This window comes from Anneissia japonica, unplaced genomic scaffold (genome assembly GCF_011630105.1).
Source record: "Anneissia japonica isolate Jap-2015-1 unplaced genomic scaffold, ASM1163010v1 scaffold288007_len99971_cov104, whole genome shotgun sequence".
NCBI classification, from domain to species: Eukaryota; Metazoa; Echinodermata; class Crinoidea; order Comatulida; family Comatulidae; genus Anneissia; species Anneissia japonica.
In genome coordinates, this window is record NW_022707491.1 from 15,251 (window position 1) to 20,396 (window position 5,146).

General features: G+C 35.5%; 1 long non-coding RNA gene across 1 annotated transcript in view; it reads left to right on the forward strand.

Annotated features, from left to right (window-relative positions):
* The window catches only part of LOC117106374, an 18,597-nt gene extending 15,166 nt beyond the window's left edge, over window positions 1–3,431 (forward strand). Inside the window, exon 3 of the long non-coding RNA XR_004445055.1 lies at window positions 1,787–3,431. This is a non-coding gene — a long non-coding RNA (uncharacterized LOC117106374). The remainder of the gene's footprint in view (window positions 1–1,786) is intronic.
* Window positions 3,432–5,146: the final 1,715 nt, after the last annotated feature.

Here is a 5,146-nt window from a genome sequence, read left to right on the forward strand (position 1 = left end):
CTTATCCGAGAAGACTTGGTTCTACCAACCGAACCATGGGCGAGGAGCGGCTGGAACCAGCGCCGATGTTAAAGGCTGTAGCTAGCAGCGCCCCTGCCTTACCGCTCGGCCACTCGACTTGTCTTAGCGTGGGAATGATAGTTTTAGCATGGAGGTATTATTGAGAAGGAGATCACTCGGCAACAGATCCCTTTGACGCGACAAACCTATGTGTTCCCCGCTTTTGGATCGCGCGCGGGCGTATTGCCCCATAATTTACATTTTTTTGTTAGCAACAACTTGGCAACGACATGCATTTATACGCTTCCAGCAGAGCAGTTGTGCAATAAAACGTTTGAATTTAACCCATTAAATATCTTTATAATGAACAATGTTCCCCTGATTAGATTTTTTCGGGCTTTTGGTATATTATTATTTGTATATTTCATGAACGGATTCCGTAAAATATTTATGTTAAAATTACTTCTGTGTTCATTATAATTTTGTCTAAAGAGTGACTGGTTCGACTATAAAGCTAAGTCAACGTAAAACTGAAAAATACTCAGATTTTGGATTCATTTTTCGAATAGTTAACCCTCGTTAACCCTAAAATGACTTAGTTTATTATAATCCTTAATCATTTATTAATTAATATCTGTTAAAATTAGAATTGGCGAATTTTGGCCAATTTATGAAAATTGAAGTTGAAATACACTATACTTTTATAGGTCATGTAAATGTTCCATTAAATTCAAAACTTTTCTTGGAGGAAAATATTAATATGTTTGATATTTTATGAGAGATAAATGTATCAGCTTCAAAATAAAAAAGATTGCGCAGCCCTAGTGATGTAGTGCGCATTGAGAAAAGAAGGTGCTCTCCATTTCGTCATGTTCAATTTCAAAATTTGATGGCGGGGAACACATGGGACTTCAAAGGCATCGCGCAAACATTCTTTACGCGCTGCGGCAACTTTGATCTTGGTTCATTTGCATAGCGCTGCGTGCGCGTGGCTTTGCCGAGTGATCTCCTTCTCAATAATACCTCCATAGTTTTAGCATGTCAAGTGCAGGCAATGATCAGAATGTTTGCTTCAAAGCACATGCATGTCCATACGCATGCCCAGAACGATCTATCTGGGATTTTCCACTTGAACTTGACAGTGTCTGTAAATCTGTACTGAACATGTGGTGAAAATAGGGTCGCTTAGTGAGGTGATATCGTCGCTGCTCGCGATAACTTAAGAAGAGCCAAGCCTAGCCTAGCCCAGACGAAGCTTAAAAATGTGTTACTAATAGATTGATATACAAGGTTGTTAATGTTACTAGAGCAGTTGTAACAAAAAAGGCCTAATTGTAAAGTGGATTTTTAATTACTGCGTAAAGAATATTACTGTTCTGTGTAAAGAATATTACTGTTGATCATGAAAGACTCAGCCATGGTCTACTGTGTATGCCTCTGTTAAGTTAACCCGTACAACATGTTTTTTCGGCATCAATGGACTGGAGGTTCTGATGAATAAAGGGTTTCTTTTGAAACTTAGTGTGTTGACTTTTTTTTTTAATGTATGAGTTTGACCAACTGAACATTTCCATCCCTTCCATTTTTTGTACCTCTAAAATCGATTATCTAAACCCTTAAATTTACTGAACTGTTATAGCTGGGCCCCCTGGACCCCCCATTGTCCCCCTCCCAAACCCACCCCCGCCTCGGGCTTCGCACTCGGATGGCGCTACGCACTCGGATGGCGCTACGCGCCATTTTCTCAATAACTTCCTACCTCTTTTCTTCTTTTAAATGTTGGCAGGTATGCGATATTGGCAACATGGGAGAAGCCGCTGTTGTTAGCCATATGAAAGGGAAGAAGCATCATGGTTTAGTGTCTACTGGAAACTATTAAATTATATAATTAATTTGAATTGGAATAACCAAATATTAGACAGGCTAGCTAGGGGCCTAAGTCAGGCCTAGAGAGGTAGCCTAGGCTAAGCTCAAACATGCTAGGCCTCGCCGGCACCGACGTCCCGCCGACTGACTGCATTGCTTCTCCTAAGATTACTCTAAGCTTTAAGCTTAAGCCTACTAGTACTAGAGCTAGAGCTAGACCTAGCCCTAGGTTTACCAATCCAACAAAACAAAGGCCGCCTTTTATTTAATTGTGTTTTTGGATGTGGATTCTTAACTGGTAGGCCTAGGTATTATGCTTCTTTATTTATATTTTTTGTATCATTGTACATCACATTATAATAATATTATTAAATAATATTATATAAAAAATAAATAATAGTTTCCGTCATGGCATTTTCTGAATAGCCATGACACACGGCGAAGCCCTGGCGAATTTTTTCATTTTTTTCTACCTTCAACATGTAATGCAATATGTAAGCTATATATTATCTCATAACTACTTTTGTACAGACTGTTTCTTATGCAACAACTCATCCCCAATGCATTGATAAGCAATATTTATTCAAAATAACAGTTATTGATTACTCTAAACTTGAAATTTTTGTATATTGTATATAATATATTTAGTCAAATTTTGATGTTTTTTCAGTAAATAGAACATACTGTATCTATTTAGACTGGACAAATCTGTATCTCCAACAACATGCAATGCAATATAAACAATCTCATAATTGCTGTTCAATTTCAAATATGTTCCTTCTCAACTCATCAGTAACACTTTACTGTAAATTACAAGTAGTAACAGTTATTAATAAATTTTAATTTTGTGTCCATTATATAGATTGTATTTAGTCATTTTGATGTTTTTTACTAAATAGAACCTATTTATACTAGACAAATCTGCAACATCCACAGAGCAATATATTCAATATTAATTCATAGTTACTCTAATAACTATTCTACAGTTAAAGTTTCTTTATTATATAGTTGGATTTGTTTAGACTAGACAAGTCTGTTCTGCAATTACTCATCCGCAACGCAGTATATAAGCAATATTATTTCAAAATATCAGTTATTAAAGATTTTTATATAATTTGTTTTTTTTGTTTCACTAAATAGAACGCTCATTTAAAGAATAAAAGAAAAAGTTGCCTTGTAAAAAATGTTCTGTGTCATTATTTTTGTGTGAAATGGTTTTGGAAATTCAACATTTTGGCTCTGGAAAACTCTTGGAAAAGTTTTGGAATTTTCCAAAGTTCAAAGTGTATGAACCCTGTTCTATGTTTTTAACATTCAGTATCATAATAAAGCAAAGAACTATATCTTCCTAGAATCCAAGATGTTTGAAAAGATGAAGGAAGCCAACAAACATGTCATTACACTGTTTGTAACTTTCTAGTTGGAAAATAAGAGTTTATAACCTCATTCATTTTGAAGGGGTATTTCTCTCGCTAATCTGCCATTATAGGCATGGTTTATATGTGTAAAGATAAAAGAATAATGTATTTTGTGAAAAAAAAATAAAGGAATGATTATTTATAGAATTTTTGTGTGGTCTTTATTGATTTGTGGTCTATTGAAATTATTTCCAAAGAGTCAATTTAACCCCAAAAATGGAGTTAAATCTAACTCCAAAAGTGGAGTTAATAAAAAAGGTACAGAACGACTCCTTTTCTGGAGTAATATTTACTCTTGTATTTTTACTCCCCAAAGGGAGTAATATTAACTCCAAAAAGGGGGTGGGAATCACCCTCTTTTTGGAGTTCATGTTACTCCCTTTGGGGAGTAAAAATATGAGAGTAAATATTACTCCAGAAAAGGAGTCGTTCTGTACCTTTTTTATTAACTCCACTTTTGGAGTTAAATTGACTCCTTGAAATTAACAGTGTGTGTCTGCTGTTGAAAACAAACTTCCTAGCCTAATTTTGTGACTGACTATGATGACTGAGATGGACCATGTTGATTTATTAATAATATTTTGTTTGGGATGGAAAAAGGGAGAGTCAATTTCCTCAAAATGCTCCAAAAGCACATAGTTTAGTGTGCGCTATGGACATTATCAGGGTTGCCAGATAGTCGACAGGCTTCACGGCCAAACACACGCCATCTCACGGCCAAATTCGGTCAAACTTGTTTTCAATATCGGCCAAAATTCGACCAGAATTTAATCCGATAAGAAGACAGTTATGTGGGTACATATTCATTTGGAATACTGCAAAAATTACAGGAAAATCAGGGGCCGTTCGTTTGAAATTGCATCAAAATAATATACACAGAACAATGTTAAACTTCTTTTAATTAATCTATCACCATAAAACACATGCCCAGCTACATCATAATATTAAATAGCCTAGGCCCTATGTTCTTTAGTTGCTGACGCCCGAAAATAATCTTATGCGTTTGGGCGATCAATTTTTCTTTTTTTCTTTTTATTTTCGCGACTCGCCTCTGAATCTTATTGTCGCAGTACTTAAAGCAATAAATCAATGTTTCTATCAGAATTATCTTCTTCATTCTCATATGCAACCTAACTCGACAGAGACTGCAACGCTTGCTTGAAATTGGATGAGCACATCGAGCAATTATATATGGCGCTATAAAGAACACTGCAGCACCTAGGACTATACAATTCAAGTGGGCAATAATAAATTAATTAAGTATAGTATTTAATTTATATTCAAAAGAAATATAAAAGAGATAGAACCTCCACTAGAATGGAACATATACAAAGACACACAGTATGGTACAAACTTGTATTGAACTGTCTTAAACGAGGATAACCTTCATATATATTTCATCTGAACAATTTAAATTATTAAATGTAACTGTTATAAATTCGCCTAGTGGAAAACCAGCTTAACACGCGAACTTACTACTGCAATGAAGCAACTAAATGTTGTATCAATGAAAGTAATTTTAAATATGGGAAAATACGATTTTGGTGGTGAAGATTTAAAAACTCATAAAATGGTATTATTTGGAAGATACCCTTGCATTTGGCTCCATTTATCCAGCTAGACGCAGTATACAGGACCACAAAAAATTAGGAATTCCGATCATGAAACTGGGAGTCGTCTTATACGCCAGACATACAAATATCAACCAAAAATCTTCTAAAACTTGGGGGTCGTCTTATACACGGGTCACCTACGCGAGTGTATACGGTATTATTACGGAACCCCTGCGGAAGTTCGGGTTCCCGTCACATTGTAAACGGTTGTGTTATAACAATAAACTCGCAAGAATGCTCGCGACTACT